Source organism: Molossus molossus, unplaced genomic scaffold (genome assembly GCF_014108415.1).
Source record: "Molossus molossus isolate mMolMol1 unplaced genomic scaffold, mMolMol1.p scaffold_m16_p_12, whole genome shotgun sequence".
Taxonomy (NCBI): Eukaryota; Metazoa; Chordata; class Mammalia; order Chiroptera; family Molossidae; genus Molossus; species Molossus molossus.
The window spans coordinates 98,930,671-98,947,148 of NW_023425347.1; the positions used below are offsets into that span (position 1 = coordinate 98,930,671).

Here is a 16,478-nt window from a genome sequence, read left to right on the forward strand (position 1 = left end):
TCTCCGATGTGTGCTGACCGGGAATCCAACCCGCAGCCGTGGCGCATCGGGCAGCGCTCTGCCAACTGAGCTACCCGGCCAGGGCTCAGACGCAGGTCTCATGTGCCCTGGACAGCATGAAGGTGTCGCAGTTCATGGGAAGCACAGAGCGTTGGGGGTTCCTGGGAAAATCTGACTTGGGAGGATACCGTCATCGGCGTTCCAGAAACACTGAACCACTGAAACTAATGCAAAGTGATAGCGGATGTCGTTACTGAAAAGTCTTTTTACGCTTAAATAAGAAAAGAAGGTCAAAACTGGAAAGATAAAATTCATCAAATAAAAAAGAGAGAGATGTTAGAGGGGAAAAAAAAAAAGAAGAAGAAAGAAAGGAAAGAAACAGCAGTTGGCTTTTAAACAAATCTTCTACTGCTGTTGCTCCAGGGAATTGTGGAAGGGGACGGCGGGGGGAGGGTTGGGGTCACGAGGCTGATCCACCCTCTCGCCTCATACCCTGGGGACGACCCAGGCTTTGCAACACTGACTCTTCCCAGGGCTGCATTCTGGGCTCTGGGGTACAGCGCTGTAGCAGCCGGGGACCCGCCCTCCCCTCCTGGGGCTTACACTCAGGTGGGAAAAGAAACTATGAAAATAAAAACAAGACACAGTGTCGTCAAGTAGTCAGTACTGCGCAGAAACATCGGGCAGGTTGAAGGGGAGAGGGCTGGGGGAGGGAACCCTGGAGCCCGGGAGGCCTCTCTGAGGTCAGGACGTTGGAGCAGAATGACTCTGAGCTGAGGGAGGACGGGCCTGCGGTGTCTGCAGGACCAGGGCAGAGGGGCTGAGCTGTAGCATGTGGAGGACCAGCCAGAAGGCCAGGCAGGCTGGGGGGAGCCTCTGGGGAGGGGGCAGCTGGGAGGGGATTTGGCTGAAAGTGATGAGAAACAGGAGGGTTCTCACCTGAGCTGGGAAGTGTTGGGCTCGGATTTACGCATGAAAAAATCTATGACGCGCACAGGTATGTTCTTGCCCTGCCAATTCTAGTGTCCTGGGAATAGTAACACCAGGGAACAGTGAGGGTATGCCCGGCGCTGGATCCGGGTTCCCAACCCCATTCTGCTCAGTGAAAGGCCTTGGAGAAATGGCCGATTCTCGGATGGGGGCAGGAAACTGATAAGCCGAGCCTGGAGCATCTTAGAATGCCAGACCCAGTCAAGAAGTGCCCCAGCCTGGCCCGTGTGGCTCAGTGGACTGAGCGTCATCCCATGGACTGAGAGGAGGTCCCGGTCCGATTCCCGGGCAGGGCACATGCCCCCGTTGTGCGCTCGATCCAGTGGGGGGTGTGCAGGAGGCGGCCTATTGATGTTTCTCTCCCACATGGATGTTTTTCTCGCTCTCTCCCTTCCTCCCTCTCTAAAAAATCAATGTCAATAAAAACACTTTTTAAAAAAGTGCCCCAAACAACACAAACCCCACGAAGATGGGGCCCTGCCCAAGGGACATGGTAGTGACCTGAACAAATTTCCAATGGTCAAATTTGGGACAAACTGAGCAATAAAAGAAAGCCAGGCTGGTGTGGCTCAGTGGTTGAGTGTCCACTTACATACTAAGAGGTCATCAGTTCAATTCCCGCTCAGGGCACATGCCCAGGTTGTGGGCCTGATCCCCAGTGGGGGGCATGCAGGAAGCGGCCAGTCGATGTTCTCTCTCATTGATGTTTCTATCTCTCTCCCTCTCCCTTCCTCTCTCTCTCAAATCAATTTTAAAAAAGTATTTAAAATAAAGAAAAAGGAAGTAGTATTGGATTAGCATCTTCGGTATAGAGTTCAGACAGATATAAAGTAATGATTGACTGCCCTGGCCGGTTTGGCTCAGCGGGTGGAACATTGGCTTGCAGACCTGAGGGTCCAGGGTTCGATTTCCAGTCAAGGGCCTGGGTTGCAGGTTTGATCCCTGGCCCAAGGACCCCCAGCCCCAGCAGGGGTCAGTCGTGTGGGAGGCAACCAAAAGGTGTGCTTCTCTCACATTGATCTCTCTCTCTCTCCCCCTCCTTCTCTTCCACTCTATTTAAAAATAAATGGAAAAATATACTTGGGTGAGGATTAACAACAACAAAAAGACTGACTAAATAAATGAGGGAGACTTATCTAGTCTCTTGTAGGGAATTCCAAAGAAGTATGTAGATACCTTGCCTGCCCTCAAGAAAGAGCAGCTTTTCAAGTCCCCACTCCCTGTGCTGGTGACTTCCTTCCACAGAGGACAGGGTGAAGGGAGCGCAGAGCTTCCTAGTGAGGACGCTGGGCGAACACCGCCTCAGCCAGGTGACCGCGGTCAGTATCATCATGATGACTCATGTTGACAGCAGGCGCCCTTGACATGATGAGACAAGAATGATTTTGGCCCTGGCCGGTTTGGGAGCGTCGGCCTGCGGTCCGGAGAGACCCGGGTTCGGTTCCCACGAGGGGCATGTACCTCGATCGCAGTGTGTCCCCGGCCTTGGTTGGGTCATGCGGGTGGCAGCCACTCGATGTGTCCATTTCACGTCGATGTTTCTCTCTCTCTCTCTCTCTCTCCCTCCCACTCTGTCTGAACAAAATATCGAAAAATGTCCCCGGGTGAGGATAAAAAAAGTATGATTTTGGTTCTGTGGGCTTCCTTCCGGGAACCTGTAAACAGGAGTCTAGTCCCGAGAGAACACGCACCCACACAGAATGAGGCCAGCCCACAACACCCCTGACCAGTCCTCAGATCACAGACAAGGAAACCTGAGAGCTGTCAGCCCAGAGGAGCCCGAGGAGCCCAGGAGCCGGGACGATGAAATGTCACGCGGTGTCCGGGGCGGCTCCTGGAGCAGGAAAGGGGGCGTTAGGTAAAAGCTGCGTTGACCTGAATGAAGTACAGACTAATAGACTTATTAGTAATGTGTCAATATTGGTTCATCGGTGGTGACAAATGCACCACACAACAGGGGACGCTAGCAGTGTGGGAAACTAGGTACGGGGATGGGAACCACGGCTCTGGAAATGTAAACTCATTCTAAAAGGAGAGTTCCTTAAAGAAAAGCATCAGGACGGTTGGGGTGGGGAGGAAGGCAGGACCGGGCCAAGCCCTGGGGGCCGGAAGGCTGTGCCGAGGGCAAGGGCATGATGGTAAACAGCCTGGAATACAATGGTTGCGGGGGAGGGGCTGAGTCACACAAGGGAGAGAGAGAGACCAGCCCTTGTTCCCAGCCCTGGAGAGTCTGCCCTTGGACTCTGATGGAGGTGAGGATGGAAGGTGTTTTTGTTTGTTTGTTTTTGTTTTTTATCCTCACCCGAGGATATTTTTCCATTTTTTGTACAGATAGAGTGGGAGGGAGAGAGAGAGAAACATTGACGTGAAGGGACACATCGAGTGGCTGCCACCCGCATGACCAACCAGGGCCCGGGGACAAACTGCAACCGAAGTACGTGCCCTTAGCGGGAACCGAACCCAGGTCTCTCCAGACCGCAGGCCAACGCTCCAACCGCTGAGCCAAACTGGCCAGGGCTGGAAGGTTTTTTTGAACCTTCTCTGGGGACCCTGAGACTCAGCTCTGCCCCCACCCCTTCTAGCCCATCCCCTCCTCTAAAAGTGGGGTGGGTTACTCCAACCTCAGTTGTGAGGCTGAGAAGAGCCTGTTGACAGGTGGGGGTTCCTGAGCCCCATCCACATAAGCCCTGGGTGGCTAGCTTCCCCTTCCTATGACCCTGTAGTCAGGGGACAGGAAGGCTCTGGGGTCTACTGGACAAGCAGTAGCAGTGACTTAGCTCATGAACCGAACGTGTCACCTGGAGGGTCTGCTTTCTCCCTTGGGCCACGACTGTCCAGAGAAAGTCACGGGCCTTCCAGTTGATGCAACAGTACTGTCACAGAAAATGGCCATCCAGAGACCTGTGGCATCCCGGAAAGCGGTCATGTCAGCGCGTGGCCAGGCTCCGGCAGCGTCCCCTCTGCGGGGTCACACTGCGAAGTGCTGCGTAGGCACAGGGCTCGGTCCGCAGGGCCGTAGAGCCGTAGAGCCGTGGGGGAGGGTTAGGGTTACAGATGTTTTCCGTCCACTTTCCCCTTCTGTTCTCAGCAAGGGGAGCCAACTGGGACAGGGCAGGTGAGGGCAGCACAGCGCTGGGGGTGGATGCCAGTTCCTCCCTCAGGGACCCTTCCCTGCACCGCGTGGCTACCCGGCAGACAGTCTCTGGTTCAAGACCTTGCCTTTGAGCCTGTTGGCCAAGGGGTGGTCACCCGGTCCCAGGTGAGCCAAGCAGTGGTTTCCCCAGGAACACGGGTCAGAACCCATCGAAGGGTGAGTCAGGTTCCCGACTGGGGCGCTGGGACACGGGAGCAGGGGAGCTGTGGGACTTACCTCGTCATCTGTCAAAAGGCCTGAAGGAAACAGAGAGAGGCTGAGAGAAAACCCTGAAGCAGAGAGGAAGAGGGGCAGAGATGAGAGAGAAGATTTCGGGCAACTTTTCAGCTCCTGGTCCTTGTACGTTTTTGAGGCCCCTCTGCATTCTTGCCCTGGGGTTCTTTTGAAAGCCCCCCATCCCCTTACGCCTCACTCCCCTATTCTGCTGAACATCGGTGTCCCTTTCCTGGGGCTGCTGTGACACGTCTGAGTGGCTTAAAAACAGCAACGTGTTCTCACGGTTGCAGAGGCAGTAAGTCTGCAGAGAAGGTGGTGGCCGGCAGGGGTGGTTTGTCCAAAGGCTCACAGGAGGGGTCTGTCACTCCTCTGTCTTATCTCCGGGTGGCCGCCTGCGGTCCTTGGAGGTCAGCGGCTTGGAGATGCATCACTCTAATCTCTGTCTCCACCTTCAGAAAGCATTCTCCCTGTATGTCTGTGTCTCTGTGCAAATGCCTCCTCCTTACAAGGACACCCTCATCCAGCGTGACCTCAGATTAACGCACTTGATCTGTAGAGACCCTATTTCCACTTAAGGTCACATGCTGAGACTCCAAGTGGGCATGACTTTGGGGAAGACAACATTCACCTCGGTGCAAACCCTCGAGTTGGTTTACGCTATTTGAAACAAACAAATCCCGATTAATACATAAATTGGCATCAGAGGTGTTGAAAGAGACAGTTTTTCAAAGAAAGGGTTGAAATGAGAGGTCTTGCGGCACCGTGGGGGGCAGTGAGGAGTCCTTATTCCTGGATGGGACGCTGACAGTTCCCGCCACTTGGCAACAGACCAGCTAAACTATTTTCAATGGTCTCGTGGGACTCAGCGCCTGCGCCAACAAAGCTGCAGCCCGGCCGGTGTGGCTCAGTGGACTGAGCATCGTCCCGTGGACTGAGAGGTCCCGGTTCGATTCCTGGTCGGGGCACATGCCTGGGTTTCGGGCTCGGTGCAAGGGGCAGCCGATGGACGTATCTGTCACATGGATGTTTCCATCTCTCTCTCTAAAAAATCAATAAAAACCTTAAAAAAAAAAAAAGAAACTTGGTAACAGAACATCCAGGCAGGGGATATGCCAGTTACCTCCAGCAGCCTTCAGAAGGTGCTGGGAGTCGGGCTTCCGTTCAGTTCTGCCCGAGATCAGGAAAAGGCAGGGCCAATGTCCCCCTTTGTGAAGGGGAGTCCTTTTTCCCTGTAGCCGGTGACTGCCCGTGTCAGGTGACCGTGCCCCTGCTCCATGGCAGCAGGCGCGTTCCCGACACGCCGTGTTCATGACACCACGGTGGGCACACTGAGCAGGACAGCCTGTGAGCTCAGCCCTTGGACTGGGGACACCTGGGAAGAGCCACAGGAGTGAACAACCCTCTGGCGCCTCTGAAGCGGCGCTGGTCACTGGTCACATGGCGTGAGGCCAGGCAGGGGTAGCATTCCAGGAGAAATGGGAGAAAAAGCCTTCCTTCCACCCCAAGTCAGTCGATAAGCTCCTCTCCCACCTGTAGGTGGAAAGAAGAAAACCCTAGCCGGGCCGTGGGGCTCAGTGGCTGAGTATCGACCCTCGCACCAAGAGACTGCCTGTTTGAGCTCTGTGAGCCCTGGCTGGTTTGGCTCAGCGGTTAGAGCGTCGGCCTGCGGCCCAGAGGGACTTGGGTTCGGTTCCCGCTAAGGGCGCGTGCCTCGGTTGCAGTTTGTCCCTGGCCCTGGTTGGTTGTGCGGGTGGCAGCCACTCGATGTGTCCCTTTCACGTCGATGTTTCTCTCTCTCTCTTCCTCTCTCTCCCTCTCACTCTATCTGAACAAAAAATGGAAAAATGTCCTCAGGTAGGGATTAAAAAAAAGAGATTTTCTGTTTGATTCCTGGTCAGGGCACATGCCCAGGTCGTGGGCCCGATCCCCAGTGTGGGGCACGCAGGAGGCGGCCAATTAATGTTCTCTCTCATCGATGTTTCTCTCTCTCTTTCCCTCTCCCTTCCTCTCTAAAAATCAATTTTAAAAAATTTTTTTAAAAAAAGAAGAGCCCTGCCCTGGCCAGTTTGGCTCAGCGGTTAGAGCGTCCGCCTGCGGTCCGGAGAGACCCGGGTTCGGTTCCCGCTAAGGGCATGTACCTCGGTTGCAGTTTGTCCCCGGCCCTGGTTGGTCGTGCGGGTGGCAGCCACTCGATGTGTCCCTTTCACATCGATGTTTCCCTCTCTCTCTCTCTCTCTCCCTCCCTCCCACTCTGTCTGTACAAAAAATGGAAAAATGTCCTCGGATGAGGATTAAAAAAAAAAAAAAAAAAGAAGAGCCCTGGCCAGTTTTGCTCAGTGGCTGAGCGTCAGCCCTTGGATCAGTGAGTCATGGGTTCGATTCTGGTCAAGGGCACATCTGTCGGTTGCAGTTTGTCCCTGGCCCTGGTCGGGATTGTTCGGGAAGCAACCAGCCGACGTGTCTCTCTCACATCGATGTTTCTCTCTCTCCCTCCCTCCCACTCCATCCGAAGATAAATAGAAAAATATCCTAGCGTGAGGATTAAAAAGAAAAAGTCTAAGGGTGAATATTGAACAGCCTTGGACAAGAGTTCCTGGAATTGGTTATTGGTAAGTGACATGACCCCCAAGAAAACTGACAGCAACCCCCTGGGGTTGAAACTCCAGGGAACTGGGAAACCTGGAACCTGGGGTTTGAAGGGCCTCACCCTCCAGCAATTCCTCGGCCCTCACAGCACCTACAAGGAGCAGGCTGCGGGGCAACTACACCCTCTGAGAAGAAGCCTTCCCAAGAATCTCCCAAGGGCAGGCCTGAAAGACTTTGGAGGAGGGATCCCTTCCCGATGGGCGGAGCTGGGGGCAGCGACGTTTGCTGACTAAGGAGCCAGCGGAGGTGACCGGCAAAGCTCACTGCCTGGGACAGCTGCGTCCTATGTTTGATTGGCTCTGTCCATCTAGAAAACCACGATGTGCACGCTGGATGGTGCTTCCCTTTCCATCGATCAAGGGTGGCAGGAGAGGTGAACTGATCACATAATCAATCTATCGATTGAGGGGACCCCAAGGAGACACCTTAAAGGAAATTCAGCGTAAGTAGGGGCTGTCTGCTGGACATAGGAGATCCGGGATGGAGCCCTAGACACAATAGTTTGCCGTGACTTGGATGCCTCACATTTGGCAAAGGGAGCGGTATTCTTGGTTGACTTGGTGAAGTAAAGGTTAAAGCAAGAACAAGAGGAATGGAGGTGTCTGGGAAAGGCCAAAGGAACTAAGCAAGGGCATGTGCCGGGCAGGAAGGAATAGAACAGACTACAGTGGAGATAACTGCCTTCTAGGCTGTTATGTTGTCTCTCTGGCTCCCTTCCCCAGTTACCCTCCCTCCTGTGGTCCTGAGGACAGTGCTCAGTGCACAGACCTGGTCGCTGGCTATAGGTGGCTGAGTCAGAACAGAGACCCCGATCTAAGACAAAATAGTCAGCTCCTTCCCAGGAAGGTGGGCTTGGGACCTGGAAACAGTTCTCTTGGTGAAAGGATCCAGGATACATCAGCTTGGCAGCTAAGCTGGGCTGCACCTCTGGGTCCCACAGGTGCACCCTGCACCCTTGCTATGAGGTGCTCCCTTTCCTACTTGAGCCGTCAGGGCTGCTTTGCGATGCTCAGAGCCACTTGTATGCTGGACCAGAGACCTGGACTGCGTATGGGATAAAGCTGCAGCTTGAGGACAAGGTGGACGTTTGATTATCAAGGGGGCCGACTCAGCTAGCCCCCCAGAGTTACCCCACCACTTCCCCAGCTCTCCACCCTGCATCACGAGCCCTGACCTGCAGCTCCGGACACCCCAGGCTCTCCCCCTGACTCTGGGCCTTGGCTCCTGCCATCCCTTTGCCTGAGTGTCCCCAGCTCTCCCTCCTGCCCCCCACCCCTTATTTGCTTGAATACTCAGCACAGATATTAACCACCTGGCTCCCTTGTCCGGAGGGGTCTTCACTCCGGGCTGTGCCACCCCACCGCCTGCTCCACCATGATGCCATGTGCCTGGCTTCCCCGGGAGCAGGACCTGCACGATGCCCGCTGGCTGCCTGCCCGAGCTCTGTGGGACCCCAGAGCTGAGAGTGGATGAGTGAGTGAGTGAATGAATGAATGAGTAGTGCAATCATGGCTGGACAAGTGAGGCTTTGCCCGGGAAAGAGCCAGAGGTCTGCAGTGGAGGGAGAGGAAGGACAGAGGTCCTGGGCCCAGCCAGTGTGGGAACCGCTCCTTCATTTCCTTCCAGGAGAAGGGTGACACCCGGCGACTCCGGAGCTGGATGCTCAGAGGCCTGACACCTTGCAGAGTGGCCCCTCCACCGCCCACAGCACCAGATAGGAGCCTGGCTCCCACCTAGGTCCCACCCCAAGTCTAGGGAAAAACACTGTTTCCAGATTGAGGATGGGAACAAGGACCCCTCGGCTCCTGCCTCAGTCAGGCAGCCTCCCGACAGCAGCCTCCCAGCCGCCCCCCACCAGCCTCTCCACTAGCAGCATCTGAGCTGGAGACCAGAGTCCAGAGCCTGGCTGTTGGTCCAGCACACTCCTCTCCAAGCTTCCTGATGCCCCCGGGTTCCCTGGCCCCCAGGTTCCCTTCCCAGGCAGCCTCTGCCTTCACCCCACCACCCCCAGCTCTCAGCGCGATGAAAGCGCCCGGTGCAAAATTCGTTGGGGAGAAAAACAGGAAGTGGCCCTGACAGCCCGCCTGCAGAGGCCCGGCGCCGGGCCAGGGGCAGCCTTACCGGGAAGGGTGAGGGGCCGCCCCAGCGAGCTGCGGGGGCGTCGGCGGCGCTGCGGGGAGAGTCCAGCACGGGACCCTTCGGCCATGTGGGGCTTTATTTTTAGACCAAACATCACACCTGCATCCTGCGTTTTACATCTTCTCTTACCTTCTCACGGCAACGCCTCAAGGTCAGTGCCATGACCCCATTGTACAGATGGGCAAGTAGATGCCGAGACGTTAGGTGACTGGGCTGAGGCCACACAGCCTTTCCCACGCTGGGTCGTGGCTCCTCCGCTGGGTCGTGGCTCCTCGATTCTTTCTCATACTTTGATTTCTATTTGTGGTGTGTTTTTGTTCTGGGCTTGTGAGCGCAGTGGGTGAGGGGGGCGGGAGGGCTGCTGTTTCTGGCTCCTTCATCTCAGCACATCTGAGCGGCAGCGGTGGAAAGGGGAGCGGGTGGCAGCTGAGGGCCCACCCCCTGAGGCTCCTGGAACGTGTGACCCGAAAGGACCAAGTGCCCTGGCCCCTTTGTTAGAGAACAGGAGAGGCGAACCAGGGAGGGGGGGCGCTGACCCCCCTGTACACATCAGGCATTTCTGACCTCACCTAGCTGACAGCCAAAGGACTCAGAACTTCAGGTAAATTCAGATCCCTCGTTCCCTGTCTGGCCTGGAACTTGGAGTAACCCCAATCCCACAGCTTCGTGCCCAAGACGCATCATCAGGAGACCCCAAGAAAAGGTGAAATTCCAGGTGCTCTGACCAGAGTGAGAGACCCCTGAAGGCCACTCCTGGCCAGGCCCAAGCCCTCACCTGGACCCCAGCTCCCCCTCCCCCGCCGCAGGACCAATCACAACAATCACAACACGCAAACCAGAGCTTCTGGTGATTCTCCTGACAGATCCACCGGCCTCTCCATGCCCAGGGTTCCTGGGGACCTGAGGCCTTTTGGGGGTGGGGGTGGGGGGAGGGGTGTCACCCTTATTGCCCAGGTTTCTCTCAGTCCTTGACCCACCCTGTGCACCAGCTCCCTTAGCACCCACATCTACTTCCCGCTCATCACCTCAGTACCTCTGGGCATCCCCCCAACTTTCCACAGAGCTCTCCCAGACCCACCAGACCTGACCGCCCCCTGCGGAAGGCAGCTGCCCACATGGTCCCCGAGGTTGACGCCATGGTGATGTGCTGTGGCTCACTCACCCACCACGCCATCCTCTGGCCATGACAGGGCATCTTTCCTCGAAGCCTCTGGGGACTGTCAGACCACAGGAGAGACCAGCTGGGGACAGGACTGGATGGGAGGCACCCCTGCCTCAGTGGTCCCCTGTGCTCTCTGGTGGGTGGGCTCTGCCCCATCGCTCTCTCCTGCTGGACCGCAGAGCCAGAAACTAAAAGTGCTCCCTCTCCCCTCTGCCCTGTTTGGGTAGCAGTGTTCCTCAGCCCCGAGCAGCACCCAGGGGCCAGCAGGAAGGTGGACATGATGGGGGAGGCCTGGCCTCCTTTCTTCTGTGGAAGAGACAGCCTCTGGGCCCAGCTGCTGTTCTATGAAAGCAAACTATTAAAAATATAGGTGAAGTGCTTAGAATGAGGCCTGACCCTTAGTGAGGGCTCAGTACATGTTTATCATCTAATTGAATGTTTACAACAATCCTGTGAGGTCAGTATTACGCTCCCATTTTACAGGGGAGAAAACAGAGGCAGAGAGGCGAAGCCACATGCTTGTTTCACAGCATTAGTGGATTGGAACTTATGTCTGTTGGGAGCTTGTGTCTCCGTGATGGGGCGTGGTTTCCAGTCCCCCCTGGACTCACACTACACACACACCTGCACTGGATGGGATGGGGTGGGATAGGGGGTGGCACACCCACAAAGAGGCGGAGACCCCGAGTCGGGGAGCCTTCCCGCCTGGTTTGGCTCCAGGAAGGCCCGGGCGCCACCTGGTGGCGACAGGGGCGAACGCCACCACCGTCCCAGCCGCACTTCTGGGTGCCGTGCGCGCTCCCTGGGCCCGGCGGGCTAGATTCGCCAAACCAGCGAAGTGCAGACACGAACTCCCGCTCTGCCCTGCCCAGTTTCCTCCAGCGACGGGAACTGAGCGTACACCTAGTGCGGCTATGCCTGGGCTGCCGGTGACTTGGGGCAGCATTGAAGCAGCAAAGCTCATTTTGCTGAAAATGCACTGTATGTTTCCCCAAACTTCTAGTCCTTTCTAATCCCTGCCTGCAAGAGGCGGCTTTTTCCGGAGTCGCTTGGTGTTGGGTGGTCCTGCCCAGCTCCCACCTTCTGCCCCCTCTCTCTTCCCGCTGGCTCAGCTCTGCCGGGCACCTCCCTCCGGGCTTTGCTCCCCAGCGCCCAGCAGCCCCCCACTGGGCATTTGGCAGTCACCTCCACTGGCGTTAGCCCCCAACCCAACTCCCCCTACAACCTGTCTGCTCCTCACTTCCTTCCTGCTTCAGTGAAAGTTGTCCCTCTTCCCCCTGTGGCCAAAGCAGAAACCTGCTCATGGTTCACTTCTCTCTTCTGGGCCACCGCAGGCAGGTGTCTCCAAGCCACCCCGTCTGTGCCACCGCCGGGGGGGGGGGGGGTTACAGGTTTCACTCATTCATTCAGCAGGTGCTGTCAAATGCCACAAGACATGGTCCTACCCCCTGAGGATCCGGCGGTGACCCAAAGCCCTGCCTCCAGGATATTGGGGAGGGGGGCAGATGATACAGAAATAAACAAGAAACGGACAAGTCCGCTCACAACACCTTGCATGTGACCTGTGCCAGGGAGAAGCAAGCAGGGTGGAGGCCACATCACCAGACCCCCAGTACCCTCCTCACCTTCTTTGCCCTCCACACCCCACATCATGTGGCTGCTGCTCTCACCCTTTCTCTGGGCTGTGGACCCCACACAAGGACTCCTCCCTACCCCCCACCGCTGATGCCTCCCACCAGGTGTCCTCCCCTGTGGGTTTCCTCCTAACTTGGCTGGGGGCCCAACATCCACACCTGGACGCCCAGGGCAGCTGCCAGAGCCTGCCCCTCCCCCCACAGTGCCTCCTGGATTTAATTAAGGAAGGAAGGAGAAGGAATGGGAAGGGGAGAGGGAGAGAAAGCGGACCCTCAACTTGGAAACCCTTCAAAAAGCTGAGTCGTTCGGTGAATGCCATTTGCCCTAAAGATACCTCCACACGGGAGGAAGCAGCCTGTCTAAAATCGGATGGTCGGGGTCCTGGAGGAAAACGGACCTTGACCAAGTGGAGGTTGCGGGGCCTGGAGGAGGAGAGGGGAGGGTTCAGGCGGCAGAGGACAGGGGACAGAGGTCCCTGGGCTGATAGAGGTAATGTAGAAGCATGTGGACTTCTCTCCCGAGTTTGTATTTTCCCCCTTTAATTAGGAAGCAAGCTCATCAGCAGAGAGAGAAGAGGGAGGAGGTGCTGAGGATGGAGGTGGAAAGTGAAGGTGTCTGTCCAGGAGCACCCAGGAGTGGCACTGTCGGCTGCGGAGGCCCCTTGAGGTCCTGTGACCATGCAGCTGCAGGGAGCTTGGTGGCCACGCTGTCCCCTGCCCTCTCCCCTTACCTGGGGAGCTCAGGGCCTAGAGGAGGCTTCCTTCTTCATTGCTGAGGCGCCGGGGGAAGTGGAGGGAGGGCCAGTCACCGGGGCTGGGGGTCCAGGCCCAGCCCAGCCAGCTCCCCACCTCCTCCGACCAGGGCCTCATCCTGGGAGGCTGGTGCGAGTCCCTTTCTCCATGCTGTCACCGAGAGCATTTCAGATGCACCTTCCGAGTCCAGCCTCTTCCCTCTAAGCTGTCTGCCCAGAGACTGGTGTACTGTGCCCAAGCTCACCCAGATAATAGAGGGCAGAGATGGGATCTGAACTCAAGTCCGTGTGATGATACCAAGTAACAACATCAACCAATCGTCCTCCTTGGTCCATACCACGGACCCCCTCTGCTTGGCCTGACGGCTGCATGGCGTCTGACCCTTGCCACAGACCTGATTCTACCACCCCTCATCCCAACCCTTGGGGCCCGATGGGTTTCAGAATTGCAGTGTTCAGATTTTTGAAAGCCAACAGACCTTTATCTCGTATCACAGCCATCATCAAAACCACGAGCAGTTCTGCAGTGAATTGTGCACTTTCATGCAGAGTGAGGGGGGGTTAGATTGTAGTGCACATCAGGTCAGTCAGAGGTTTTGCCCAGTTTGTGCCCAATGTAAACACTTTTTCTTAATCCTCACCCGAGGATATTTTTCTATTTATCTTCAGATAGAGTGGGAGGGAGAGAGAGGCAGAGAAAGGGAGAGAGAGAGAAATATCAACATGAGAGGGACACATCGACTGACTGCCTCCTGCAGGACCCTGACCAGGGCCAGGGACCAACCTGCAACCGAGGTACATGCCTTTGGCCGGAATCGAATCTACGACTCATTGGTCTGAGGGCCAACACTGTAGCCGCTGAGCCAAACCAGCCAGGGCGACACTGTCTATTTTCAGAGCTCTGGGGCTTCGAAACTGACAATAAGGGATTGTCAATCTATGCGCCCCATTTCATAGGTGACAGACCAGGCACAGTAGGACTAAATAAAGGGTCCAACTTTATATGGGAAGTGGCCGAGCTGGGGTTTAAATCCTGTTGTGCTGTTAACCTCTCTGCTCTCCGCCCCTCCGCCCCCAGTAACAGTTACTATGGAACAAGCCGCCGGCACACGTGTTCGCACCTGGCGCCTTTGCACCAGCGGCTTGTTGCATCTTCCAGCAGCCCCAAGAGGTGGACAGCAGGTCCCGTTTTGCCCAGGAGGAAGCTGAGCCTCAGCGGAGTAATTAGTTCGTCCAAGGTGAGCGGGGCAGGATCCCAGGTGCCTGCTGAGCCCACGAGCTTTGCTGGGCACCTAGCTTTCTTCTGAACGTCTCCTCCTGTGCTCTGGAAATATGCATACATATACACGCATGTTACACGTCTGCTGTACACGGGGTACAGGAAATCCTCCCCTGCTTCACTCCTCCACATGCCTGTCTGCCAGGCCTAGTTATTGGTAGCAGTCCTTCAGGGCAGGACGGGCTACATAACTGAGAGGCCTGGTAGAGATGAAAATGTGGGGCTCCTTGTTCAAAACATAGTGAGAATTTCCAGACAGCTCTGGCAGGGTGGCTCAGCTGGTTAGAGCACCATCCCAATACGCTGAAGTTGAGGGTTCCATCCTTGGTCAGGGCATATACAAGAATCAGCCCATTGCCTGGCCGGTGTGACTCAGCGGTTAGGCGTCGACCCATGCACCAAGAGATCGCTGGTTCGGTTCCTGGTCAGGGCACATGCCGAGGTTGTGGGCCAAATCCCCAGGAGAGGGCATGCAGGAGGCAGCCAATTGATGTTCTCTCTCATCAATGTTTCTATCTCTCCCTCTCCCTTCCTCTCTCTCTCTCTAATATCAATGAAGAAGAAAAAAAATCAGCCAATGAATGCATAAATTAGTGGAACAACAAATCGATGGATGTCTCTGTCTCTTTCTCTCTCCCTAAAATCAATCAATAAAAGTTTATTTAAAAAAAAAAGAATTTTTGCCCTGGCTGGCTTTGCTCAGTGGTTAGAGCGTTGGCCCATGGACCAAAGTGTCACAGGTTCGATTCGGGTCAAGGGCACCTCAGTTGCAGTTTGGCCCCCAGCCCTGGTTGGGGTTGTACAGGAGGAAACCAATTGATGTGTCTCTCTCACATCGATGTTCTCTCTCTCTCCCTCCCTCCCTCCCACTCTGTCTGAAAATAAAGGGAAAAATATCCTCGGGTGAAGATTAAAAACAAAAACAAAAAAACGAATTTCAACACAGTGACAGCCGAGCATTGAACCGAGTGGACCACGGGGCCCTTCTGAACCCGGGGGCTGTGCCACCCAATGGGTCTCACGCCCAGGAGCGCTTCTGAAAAACACTCGTAAATACGCACAAAGAGGCAGCCGACTGCTCATGTCCTTCTGCAACTTGCTTTCCCACTCACGGAGGATTGAAGGAACACTCTGCAGAGGCCCCTCCACACTCACCTCGTTCTCAGCGCTACGCGGTGGGCGTCACAGGGGGTAGCTACGCTACCGCTGTCCCCACCACAGACGAGGGGACGGAGGCACGGAGAGAGGCAGTGGCTTGTCCGAGGCCAGTGTGAGTGGCGGCTGGAGGGTAGGAGACCGTTTGGTTTGGACTTTGCCCACCTAACCGCTGCCTGGCTATGCCTGCTGCAGACTGGACGGGCCGTCTCCAGGCGTCTCCTTCCTGAACGGAGACGAGTCCTATTTGTTGCATCAGCCCCCGGACAGCGGGCGTGCAGGCGGCTTCGCTGTCTTGTATCGTAGACAACCCTGCCGTGACCCTCCTCCGCCCACTTCTGGAGAAGACACTTTCTGCACCAGGGTCTCCATTTGACAGCTTGGGCTAATGCAGTGGTTCTGTCTTGGGTCTACATTAGAATAGCTGGAGGGACTTAAATTTTGTTCAAGTTTATACTGAAATGTATCATCTGTATTCATTTTCTGCGGCTGCCGTAACAGAGCACCACACAGACTCAATGGCGTAGCCACAGAGACTTATTTTCTCTCAGTCCTGCAGGCTAGCCGTCCGAGATCAAGGTGTTGGCGGGTGGCTTTCCCTGAGGTCTCTTTTCTTGGCTTAGAGAAGCCACCTCCCCACTGTGTCCCTGACATGACCTTTTCTCTGTGTGCACATCCCTGGTGTTTTCTCTCTTCTTTTTTTTTTTTTAAATCCTCACCCCGAGGCTATTTTTCCATTTATCTTCAGATAGAGACGGAGGGAAGGAGAGAGAGAAACATCGATGTGAGAGGGACACATTGACTGGTTGCCTCCCACATGACCCTGACCAGAGCTGGGAACCAACTGCAACCGAGGTACATGCCCTTGACCCGGATCAAACTTGCAACTCGTTGGTCTGAGGGCCGTCGCTGTAACCACTGAGCAAAACTGACCAGGGCTCTCTCTCTCCTTATAAGGACACCAGTTCTATTGAATTAAGATTCCACTCTATGACTTCACTTAACCGTAATTACCTCCTTAGAGGGCCCATCTCCAGATACAATCACACTGAGGGTAGGGCTTCCGCATACCAATTTAGTGGGAACACAGTTCAGCCCATGACATCATCCATACAGGAAATCACACAAATCCTAAGTGAGCGGTTTGACAAGTTTTCACAAATGGCATTGACGGCACCCAGATCAGGAAATAAAATGTGACCAGCACCTAGAGGCGCCCCAAAGGTCCCCTTCCAATTACTCCTATTTCCCTAAAGAGTAACCACTATCGTGCTTCTAACCTTAGATAATACTTTTGTCTGACTTTGAACTTTTTATACATAAATATTTGTGATCATGTGCGCCTGGCTTT

General features: G+C 55.4%; 1 long non-coding RNA gene across 1 annotated transcript; it reads right to left on the reverse strand.

Moving 5' to 3' along the window:
• LOC118626023 lies at window positions 1-2,318 on the reverse strand. Its single transcript, XR_004958833.1, has 3 exons — window positions 2,167-2,318; window positions 940-1,027; window positions 1-224 (listed from the first exon to the last, which is right to left on the reverse strand). It is a non-coding gene; the product is annotated as an uncharacterized LOC118626023 (long non-coding RNA).
• Between the last annotated feature and the right edge of the window lie 14,160 nt (window positions 2,319-16,478).